This window comes from Oncorhynchus keta, chromosome 10 (assembly GCF_023373465.1).
Source record: "Oncorhynchus keta strain PuntledgeMale-10-30-2019 chromosome 10, Oket_V2, whole genome shotgun sequence".
In the NCBI taxonomy this organism is placed as follows: domain Eukaryota; kingdom Metazoa; phylum Chordata; class Actinopteri; order Salmoniformes; family Salmonidae; genus Oncorhynchus; species Oncorhynchus keta.
The window spans coordinates 9,464,703-9,476,372 of NC_068430.1; the positions used below are offsets into that span (position 1 = coordinate 9,464,703).

Genomic DNA, 11,670 nt, shown 5'->3' on the forward strand with positions numbered 1-11,670 from the left:
ACCAAGATAATGGTTGATATAGATCATTGATGACCCATTTAACCTGCTGACCCTCTCAACGCAAGTCAATGCAAGTTGTGATCTGAAGACAATAGCTAGGCAAGCGATCTCCTCCTCTCTTCTCTTCTTCATCACACACAGATAGTGTTTCACTTTTCTTTTATCAAATCTAGTCTATCACCCCCCATACATCCACTAACTATAACATGTAGCCTGTAGACCCTACCAAGACCTAAGATAACACAACAGGAAATGAGCACAGATCACTGTGGCATACGACTCCAGTGTGTTTGTCCTCACCTGTTTCCCATTACCACCCGCTTTATTTTAATATCTACCACATGAGACGTCAGCAGCCTGACTCCCTCTCTCTCCCTCCGTCTCCCGGTTCGCCACCATCATTTGAAGGCCTAGTGGATCAGAGAGAGAAGAGGTGGATCCTTCTGTTACTGTCAGCAGCTCTCTCTCTCTCTCTCTCTCCTTCTCCCTCTTTACCTCTCTCTCTCTCTCTCTCCTTCTCCCTCTTTACCACACTCTCTCTCTCCTTACTCTCTCTCCTTACTCTCTCTCTCTCTCTCTCTCTCTCTCTCTCTCTCTCTCTCTCTCTCTCTCTCTCTCTTACCTCTCCCTCTCTCTCTCCACCACACTCTCTCTCCTTACTCTCTCTCTCTCTCCCACTCTTTACACTCTCTCTCTCCTTACTTTCTCCTTACTCTCTCTCTCTCCTCCATCTCTCTCCACCCCCTCTCCCATCCTTCTCCCTATTTACTCTCTCTCTCCCTCCATCTCTCATCTCTCTCTCCTCCCTCCATCTCTCCCTCTCTCCCACTCCTTCTCCCTATTTACCTCTCTCTCTCCCTCCATCTCTCTCCATCCCCATCTCTCTCTCTCTCCCTCCATCTCTCTCCACCCCCTCTCTCAATTCTTCTCCCTCCATCTCTCTCCATCCCCATCTCTCGCTCCCTCTATCTCTCCATTACCCGGTCTCTCTCTCTCTCTCTCCTCCCTGTTCAACACGCTCTCTCCTTACCCTCCCTCTCCCTCCATCTCTCTCCACCCCTCTCTCTCCCACTCCTTCTCCCTATTTACCTCTCTCTTTCCCTCCATCTCTCTCCATCCCCATCTCTCTCTCTCTCCCTCCATCTCTCTCCACCCCCCTCTCCCACTCCTTCTCCCTATTTACCTCTCTCTCTCCCTCCATCTCTCTCCACCCCCCCCTCTCCCACTCCTTCTCCCTATTTACCTCTCTCTCTCCCTCCATCTCTCTCCACCCCCCAGGCTGTGAACACACACGTGTCCCAAAGACACACACACTTCGGGCTTCCTCTGCTCTGAACTACAAGGAAATCATTATGTTAGAGAGAGGAACTACTTATTTGCATCTGTCCACATTATTCTAAAAAATATTTTTGATATAACAGTACATGCTAATAAGTGAGACACAATCATTCGGCATTGATTAACATTTGTTGTATTCTCAACTCCCTGGTTAAATTAAGATTAAATAAATAAAATCATTTTTGGGATGAGGATATGTAAATGCATATTCTTTAGTTTATAAAAAAATGCAATTTCATTTTTCAAGACATTTAACCGCACAATTCACCCAGCAGTGAAAACAGATGTTTCCCATGAATATGAATGAATGCCATTCTGTGTGTCCCATTCTGTGTGACCCATTCTGTGTGTCCCATTCTGTGTGACCCATTTTGTGTGTCCCATTCTGTGTGACCCATTCTGTGTGTCCCATTCTGTGTGACCCATTCTATGTGACCCATTCTGTGTGACCCATTCTGCGTGTCCCATTCTGTGTGACCCATTCTGTGTGACCCATTCTGTGTGACCCATTCTGCGTGTCCCATTCTGCGTGACCCATTCTGTGTGTCCCATTCTGTGTGACCCATTCTGTGTGTCCCATTCTGCGTGACCCATTCTGTGTGTCCCATTCTGTGTGACCCATTCTGTGTGACCCATTCTGTGTGAATGCCATTCTGTGTGAATGCCATTCTGTGTGTCCCATTCTGTGTGACCCATTCTGTGTGTCCCATTCTGTGTGTCCCATTCTGTGTGACCCATTCTGCGTGACCCATTCTGTGTGAATGCCATTCTGTGTGAATGCCATTCTGTGTGTCCCATTCTGTGTGACCCATTCTGTGTGTCCCATTCTGTGTGTCCCATTCTGTGTGACCCATTCTGTGTGTCCCATTCTGTGTGACCCATTCTGTGTGTCCCATTCTGTGTGACCCATTCTGCGTGTCCCATTCTGTATGACCCATTCTGTGTGACCCATTCTGTGTGACCCATTCTGCGTGTCCCATTCTATGTGACCCATTCTGTGTGTCCCATTCTATGTGACCCATTCTGTGTGACCCATTCTGTGTGTCCCATTCTGCGTGACCCATTCTGTGTGTCCCATTCTGTGTGACCCATTCTGTGTGACCCATTCTGTGTGAATGCCATTCTGTGTGTCCCATTCTGTGTGACCCATTCTGTGTGTCCCATTCTGTGTGTCCCATTCTGTGTGACCCATTCTGCGTGACCCATTCTGTGTGAATGCCATTCTGTGTGTCCCATTCTGTGTGAATGCCATTCTGTGTGACCCATTCTCTGTGACCCATTCTGTGTGACCCATTCTGTGTGACCCATTCCGCGTGTCCCATTCTGTGTGACCCATTCTGTGTGACCCATTCTGCGTGTCCCATTCTATGTGACCCATTCTGTGTGTCCCATTCTATGTGACCCATTCTGTGTGACCCATTCTGTGTGACCCATTCTGTGTGACCCATTCTGCGTGTCCCATTCTGTCCCATTCTGCGTGTCCCATTCTGTGTCCCATTCTGTGTGACCCATTCTATGTGACCCATTCTGTGTGACCCATTCTGCCCATTCTGTGTGTCCCATTCTGTGTGACCCATTCTGTGTGTCCCATTCTACGTGACCCATTCTGTGTGACCCATTCTGTGTGACCCATTCTGCGTGTCCCATTCTACGTGTCCCATTCTGTGTGACCCATTCTGTGTGACCCATTCTGTGTGACCCATTCTGCGTGACCCATTCTATGTGTCCCATTCTGTGTGTCCCATTCTATGTGACCCATTCTGTGTGACCCATTCTGTGTGACCCATTCTGTGTGACCCATTCTGCGTGTCCCATTCTGTGTGACACATTCTGTGTGAATGCCATTCTGTGTGACCCATTCTGTGTGACCCATTCTGTGTGTCCCATTCTGTGTGTCCCATTCTGTGTGACCCATTCTGCGTGACCCATTCTGTGTGAATGCCATTCTGTGTGTCCCATTCTGTGTGAATGCCATTCTGTGTGACCCATTCTGTGTGACCCATTCTGTGTGACCCATTCTGTGTGACCCATTCCGCGTGTCCCATTCCGCGTGTCCCATTCTGTGTGACCCATTCTGTGTGACCCATTCTGCGTGTCCCATTCTATGTGACCCATTCTGTGTGTCCCATTCTATGTGACCCATTCTGTGTGACCCATTCTGTGTGACCCATTCTGTGTGACCCATTCTGCGTGTCCCATTCTACGTGTCCCATTCTGCGTGTCCCATTCTACGTGTCCCATTCTGTGTGACCCATTCTATGTGACCCATTCTGTGTGACCCATTCTGTGTGACCCATTCTGCGTGTCCCATTCTACGTGTCCCATTCTGTGTGACCCATTCTGTGTGACCCATTCTGTGTGACCCATTCTGCGTGACCCATTCTATGTGTCCCATTCTGTGTGTCCCATTCTATGTGACCCATTCTGTGTGACCCATTCTGTGTGACCCATTCTGTGTGACCCATTCTGCGTGTCCCATTCTGTGTGACCCATTCTGTGTGAATGCCATTCTGTGTGAATGCCATTCTGTGTGACCCATTCTGTGTGACCCATTCTGTGTGAATGCCATTCTGTGTGAATGCCATTCTGAGAGAATGCCATTCTGTGTGACCCATTCTGTGTGACCCATTCTGTGTGACCCATTCTGTGTGTCCCATTCTGTGTGACCCATTCTGTGTGTCCCATTCTGTGTGACCCATTCTGTGTGACCCATTCTGTGTGTCCCATTCTACGTGTCCCATTCTGCGTGACCCACACCGCTCCCTGTAGCTGCCCAGTGTTGCAGCCAGTCCCAGTCCCAGTCCCTCTCTGCACCACACACCGTGTCCAGTCCCAGTCCTCTGCACCCACACCGCTCCCTGTAGCTGTTGCAGCCCCCAGTTCCAGTCCCTCTGCACCACACACCGCTCCCTGTGAGCCCCATGTTGCAGCCAGTCCCAGTCCCAGTCCCTCTCTGCACCCATTCTGCCCAGTGTTGCAGCCAGTCCCAGTCCCAGTCCTCTCTGCACCACACACCGCTCCCTGTCCCCAGTCCCAGTCCCAGTCCTCTCTGCACCACACACCGCTCCCTGTAGTGCCCAGTCCCAGTCCCTCTCTGCACCACACACCGCTCCCTGTAGCTGCCCAGTGTTGCAGCCAGTCCCAGTCCCAGTCCCTCTCTGCACCACACACTGCTCCCTGTAGCTGCCCAGTGTTGCAGCCAGTCCCAGTCCCAGTCCCTCTCTGCACCACACACCCTGTGAGCTCCCAGTTCCCAGTGTTGACCCAGTTGCACCACACACCGTGTCCCAGTCCCTCTCTGCACCACACCGCTCCCCTCTGCCCAGTGTTGCAGCCCCCAGTCCCTCTGCACCACACCGCTCCCTCTGCCCAGTGTGCACCAGTCATCCCTGTGCCCAGTGAATGCCAGTCCCAGTCCCTCTGCAGCCAGTGCCCTGTAGTGACCCAGTCCCTCTCTGCACCACACACCGCTCCCTGTAGCTGCCCAGTGTTGCAGCCAGTCCCAGTCCCTCTCTGCACCACACACCGCTCCCTCTGCCCAGTGTTGCAGCCAGTCCCAGTCCCAGTCCCTGTAGCTGCCCAGTGTTGCAGCCAGTCCCAGTCCCTCTCTGCACCACACCGCTCCCTGTAGCTGCCCAGTGTGCAGCCCCCAGTCCCAGTCTCTGCACCACACACCGCTCCCTGTAGCTGCCCAGTGTCCCAGTCCCTCTCTGCACCACACACCGCTCCTGTAGCTGCCCAGTGTTGCAGCCAGTCCCAGTCCCAGTCTGCACCACACACCGCTCCCTGTAGCTGCCCAGTGTTGCAGCCAGTCCCAGTCCCTCTCTGCACCACACACCGCTCCCTGTAGCTGCCCAGTGTTGCAGCCAGTCCCAGTCCCAGTCCCTCTCTGCACCACACACCGCTCCCTGTAGCTGCCCAGTGTTGCAGCCAGTCCCAGTCCCAGTCCCTCTCTGCACCACACACCGCTCCCTGTAGCTGCCCAGTGTTGCAGCCAGTCCCAGTCCCTCTCTGCACCACACACCGCTCCCTGTAGCTGCCCAGTGTTGCAGCCAGTCCCAGTCCCAGTCCCCAGTGTTGCAGCCAGTCCCAGTCCCAGTCTGCACTGCCCAGTGTTGCAGCCAGTCCCAGTCCCAGTCTCTGCACCACACACCGCTCCCTGTAGCTGCCCAGTGTTGCAGCCAGTCCCAGTCCCAGTCCCTCTCTCCCTCCCTGTAGCTGCCCAGTGTTGCAGCCAGTCCCAGTCCCAGTCCCTCTCTGCACCACACACCGCTCCCTGTAGCTGCCCAGTGTTGCAGCCAGTCCCAGTCCCAGTCCCTCTCTGCACCACACACCGCTCCCTGTAGCTGCCCAGTGTTGCCCAGTCCCAGTCCTCTCTGCACCACACCGCTCCCTGTAGCTGCCCAGTGTTGCAGCCAGTCCCAGTCCCTCTCTGCACCACACACCGCTCCCTGTAGCTGCCCAGTGTTGCAGCCAGTCCCAGTCCCTCTCTGCACCACACACCGCTCCCAGTGTTGCAGCCAGTCCCAGTCCCAGTGTTGCAGCCAGTCCCAGTCCCAGTCCCTCTCTGCACCACACACCGCTCCCTGTAGCTGCCCAGTGTTGCAGCCAGTCCCAGTCCCAGTCCTCTCTGCACCACACACCGCTCCTGTAGCTGCCCAGTGTTGCAGCCAGTCCCAGCCCAGTCCCTCCTGCACCACACACCGCTCCCTGTAGCTGCCCAGTGTTGCAGCCAGTCCCAGTCCCAGTCCCTCTCTGCACCACACACCGCTCCCTGTAGCTGCCCAGTGTTGCAGCCAGTCCCAGTCCCAGTCCCTCTCTGCACCACACACCGCTCCCTGTAGCTGCCCAGTGTTGCAGCCAGTCCCAGTCCCAGTCCCTCTCTGCACCACACACCGCTCCCTGTAGCTGCCCAGTGTTGCAGCCAGTCCCAGTCCCTCTCTGCACCACACACCGCTCCCTGTAGCTGCCCAGTGTTGCAGCCAGTCCCAGTCCCTCTCTGCACCACACACCGCTCCCTGTAGCTGCCCAGTGTTGCAGCCAGTCCCAGTCCCAGTCCCTCTCTGCACCACACACCGCTCCCTGTAGCTGCCCAGTGTTGCAGCCAGTCCCAGTCCCAGTCCCTCTCTGCACCACACACCGCTCCCTGTAGCTGCCCAGTGTTGCAGCCAGTCCCAGTCCCAGTCCCTCTCTGCACCACACACCGCTCCCTGTAGCCCCAGTGTTGCAGCTGCCCAGTCCCTCTCTGTTGCAGCCCCAGTCCCAGTCCCAGTCCCTCTCTGCACCACACACCGCTCCCTGTAGCTGCCCAGTGTTGCAGCCAGTCCCAGTCCCAGTCCCTCTCTGCACCACACACCGCTCCCTGTAGCTGCCCAGTGTTGCAGCCAGTCCCAGTCCCTCTCTGCACCACACACCGCTCCCTGTAGCTGCCCAGTGTTGCAGCCAGTCCCAGTCCCTCTCTGCACCACACACCGCTCCCTGTAGCTGCCCAGTGTTGCAGCCAGTCCCAGTCCCAGTCCCTCTCTGCACCACACACCGCTCCCTGTAGCTACCCAGTGTTGCAGCCAGTCCCAGTCCCAGTCCCTCTCTGCACCACACACCGCTCCCTGTAGCTGCCCAGTGTTGCAGCCAGTCCCAGTCCCAGTCCTCTCTGCACCACACACCGCTCCCTGTAGCTGCCCAGTGTTGCAGCCAGTCCCAGTCCCTCTCTGCACCACACACTGCTGCCTGTAGCTGCCCAGTGTTGCAGCCAGTCCCAGTCCCTCTCTGCACCACACACCGCTGCCTGTAGCTGCCCAGTGTTGCAGCCAGTCCCAGTCCCTCTCTGCACCACACACCGCTGCCTGTAGCTGCCCAGTGCTACAGGCGCTCTGAAGGCCCATGAGCCGGAGACAGACAGCTGATTGTTTCAGGTTCACAGGGTGTGAAAGGGCCTCTGATCCCAGTGAGGGTGGTCCCTCTCTCTCTCTGTCTCTCTCAGAGGTGGGAGGAGAGACGGGACCAATGCCGTGAGTCACGTGACGTCTTCCACGCTAAGCAGACAGACCTAAATGGAATCTGCTGTACAAAAACACACCACTTGTTGCAGTCGGCCTGTTCTGCCTGGAAGTGGTCTGCTCTGGTCAGGTCTAGTCTAGTCTGGTCTGGTGTAGTCTGGTGTAGTCTGGTCTGGTGTAGTCTGGTCTATTGTAGTCTGGTCTGGTCTGGTGTAGTCTGGTCTGGTGTAGTCTGGTCTGGTGTAGTCTGGTCAGGTGTGGTCTGGTCTGGTCTGGTGTAGTCTGGTCTAATCTGGTCTGGTCTGGTGTAGTCTGGTCTGGTGTAGTCTGGTCTGGTGTAGTCTGGTCTGGTTTAGTCTGGTCTGGTGTAGTCTGGTCTGGTTTAGTCCGGTCTAGTTTAGTCTGTGTTATCTGCAATGCTAACTGCCCGCATCCAAAAGCTTGTTTCTTTTACGTCTTTGCTTTAGCCTTGAGTACCGGTATTCCCTTTGCTTTAGCCTTGAGTACCGGTATTCACTTTGCTTTAGCCTTGAGTACCGGTATTCACTTTGCTTTAGCCTTGAGTACCGGTATTCACTTTGCTTTAGCCTTGAGTACCGGTATTCACTTTGCTTTAGCCTTGAGTACCGGTATTCACTTTGCTTTAGCCTTGAGTACCGGTATTCACTTTGCTTTAGCCTTGAGTACCGGTATTCACTTTGATTAAATATTCTTTGGTTTCTTTTTAGGAAGACCTATGGTGACTTCCAGAATAACACAATCCCCAGAGTATGTCTAACACTCCCTGGTTGAAAACTACAATCAAAATTCAAGACCAGGTCCCTACGTTTACATAAACATTGAACCGGTTAAGTCACAATATGTGTGTTGATAATAATTAGGTTTATAACAACATTCTAATCTATATTGATGATCAAACCATTTATCAATGATAATACAGTTAAAAATAACATTGATACTTTTTTTATTTCAACTTTATTTAATGTGTTCTTCACTTAGCCATCTGGTTAAATAAATAGGTAAAATATAAATATAAATAAACTGAGGTAAATGAGAAAACAAACGTCATCTTGATTGTGATAAAACGTTCTGGTCTGAGAGGCAGCTAGCAGCATAAAGAGGAAAAAGGTTCCTTCCTGTATTCCTGTATGCTTTATCTGTTTATGCCCTGTCCTAACGGGGACCCCTTTGGCCGTAACACAGGGCTATTACACTGATAAATACCAGGGGGGAGGAGGAAGATCCCCTGCAGAGGTTCACACCAACCAGACCAGTCATGGGACACGTGCAAATATCTCCTGTCCTCTTTTCTTCTCTTCTGTCCTCTCATCTTGCCTTTTCTCTCCATCTATCCCCTCTGTCCTCTCATCTTGCCTTTTCTCTCCATCTATCCACTCTGTCCTCTCATCTTGCCTTTTCTCTCCATCTATCCCCTCTGTCCTCTCATCTTGCCTTTTCTCTCCATCTATCCCCTCTGTCCTCTCATCTTGGCTTTTCTCTCCATCTATCCACTCTGTCCTCTCATCTTACCTTTTCTCTCCATCTATCCCCTCTGTCCTCTCATCTTGCCTTTTCTCTCCATCTATCTCCTCTGTCCTCTCATCTTGCCTTTTCTCTCCATCTATCCCCTCTGTCCTCTCATCTTGGCTTTTCTCTCCATCTATCCCCTCTGTCCTCTCATCTTGCCTTTTCTCTCCATCTATCCCCTCTGTCCTCTCATCTTGGCTTTTCTCTCCATCTATCCCCTCTGTCCTCTCATCTTGCCTTTTCTCTCCATCTATCCCCTCTGTCCTCTCATCTTGCCTTTTCTCTCCATCTATCCCCTCATCTTGGCTTTTCTCTCCATCTATCCCCTCTGTCCTCTCATCTTGCCTTTTCTCTCCATCTATCCCCTCTGTCCTCTCATCTTGCCTTTTCTCTCCATCTATCCACTCTGTCCTCTCATCTTGCCTTTTCTCTCCATCTATTCCCTCTGTCCTCTCATCTTGCCTTTTCTCTCCATCTATCCCCTCTGTCCTCTCATCTTGGCTTTTCTCTCCATCTATCCACTCTGTCCTCTCCTCTCTTTTCTTCTGTCAATCTCAATCCCTTTCCATTTCTCTTATAGTAATAATGTCCCGTCTTGTCCCATAAAGTCAGGAGATTGTTCTTGTTAAATTGCAGGGTCAGTAAATCCTCCTGTCCCGGATGACGCTCCACATGCAAGTACACATGTTTTTTTCCTGACTGTGTGACCAGAACAGGAAAACATCTATGCCCTTAAGTGTAGATGTTGAATTATATTGTGACAGTGGTGTGGAGTGTGTTAATTGACACATTTATTTTGGCTCTCCTCCTTGTTAATAAAGGATAAAACGGTGATTGGCTGTTGAGCTCAATCTGGATTTGACAAACCCTCAACACTAGTCTAATGTTGTCTAATGGTCTTAATCTGACCACATTAGCAGATTAATTTTATAACCTATTTAAGAGTAATTACTGAGATTAACAAGTGTTATGCGTTATTTCATATTAGCGGTTTGCGACCATTTTCTCAAAAGACACACAGAATGAAAGAAAGAAAACACATTTCAAAAACAAGACCACTCTAAAGGACTTGGCGCTCATCAACTTCGAAAATGAATGCATTATTTTTCAAGTAACTTCCTTCACCTCTCTGTAGGCTATTTTTTCGTATGAAAATAAAACATTTCCTGGGCCATCTTTCACTTTTCAAAGACTCACCTTAGAATCCCGTGGTAGGCTACTATAATGATTTCGTTTTGCTGTGGGTGTCCTGACATAAGTACATTTGGAAACGATATTGGCACCTGAAGTATTTCAGGTTACAAGAAACAGCTGTTCTCAAGCGCCACCACGACCCTCCGTGGAATTCTGTAACGCCGACATAGAGACACACACAGCGAGGCGAGGAGCTGCAGGCCAGGCCGATGTCTTTTGAGTGTGTGTGGCTGTGGCACAGGCCGAATATAGAGGATGGAAACCTCAACTACCACATATTATGTTTGGGTGGTGGTGGGAGACGTGCAATTCCAAAATTCTCGACAGTGATTTCTTTTTGTTGTTGCTTTTACGCTCGTGCCAATGCGTCATCAGCACGAGAAGCAACATCTCCCTAATGTATAGACCAACTCCAAGACATGCATTGATTCTTAAAAAGCTATTTTCAACAATCAAAACTTTAAGATAGAATTTACAAGTTCAGAAAAGAAGAGAAGGCACGTTGGGAATGTCCAAAGTTTTTTTTTTAAACGAGAGGCATTCTTCAATAGTCTAAATAAGGTATTGAAATGCACAGTGCACTGAAGATATTTCAGATGTTCTCCACTGAAAGCAATAGCCTATTATCAATCAATTTAAATAACGAAAGCCACTGAATTCGGCTTACATTGATCATTTTGTTTATTCAACGTAAACACTGCACACACCGCCACATCGCCTATTAGATTGAACATCCCATTTCGACCATCATCCCCCGAAGTGACACCAATCTGACAATACCTTTAAAATACTCAACATAACATATTACATAACTGCTAAGTCCAAATTGAACTTGCATATAAACAAACACACTTTTACCACCACTATTAGGCCTACATTTAAAAATCTCTTCTATCAACCACTTTAGGTTACTTAGAAACAGAAACTGAATAGGATAAAGCAAAGCAACTGTACCTTTTCTGAAAAGTTGAAGAAGTCTGCATCAGTTTGTTGACTTGATCCTCAGGGCTTTGGGACTTTTGGAAGCTCTGTGGCTGAAAACGAGAACGTCCCGCTGGGGGTTCCAGAATGTCCAATCTCTCTCTCCGCGTTCTTCTGGCACACAGATGGGGCCGCCGGAATTAACCTGTATCTTCTCTCTTCTATTCCACCTCCCGTGTTCAAACCACGTCTTTATCCACTTTTTTAGGAGCTTCTTTTCATAGTTACTTTATTCACAAATTTGACGAAATCAGTGTACAGGACAACATTGAACGAACCCTATTTTAGGTAACCAAATTCCCGTAAACCCGAAGTTGGTTGCTCAGTCAATGGGGGAACGCTAGACCTCTCTTCTCCTCCCCCCTCCCTCACCCCCCCCCCCTCACTTTTTTTCAAAGTCTGTGGACCACCCCGAAACAGGAAGTTCACTTCTTGTTTTTCTTGAGAGAAAAAAAGACCATGCTGTCTGGTTGGTGGGGTTTTCTTAGTGGCGTAGTTAACAGCTTCTTCCACTGGCTGAAGACCTTGAAATGCACTCGAACAGAATAAATAATCGGTTAAACCAGATAATAATAGAACAATAATCATTACATAACAAAACACGTTACTGTAAATGTCAATCATAATTCACTAT

General features: G+C 50.4%; 1 protein-coding gene across 2 annotated transcripts in view; it reads right to left on the minus strand.

The window, feature by feature from the left end:
* gli1 (GLI family zinc finger 1) overlaps window positions 1–11,387 on the minus strand; it is a 140,017-nt gene extending 128,630 nt beyond the window's left edge. The window contains exons 1-2 of one of the 2 annotated variants that reach the window (XM_052526463.1): window positions 11,010–11,387; window positions 301–410 (exon numbers count right to left, since the gene is read on the minus strand). The gene's annotated coding sequence lies outside the window, so the exon portion shown is untranslated. The remainder of the gene's footprint in view (window positions 1–300; window positions 411–11,009) is intronic. The other variant, XM_052526462.1, reaches the window with a different exon arrangement.
* Between the last annotated feature and the right edge of the window lie 283 nt (window positions 11,388–11,670).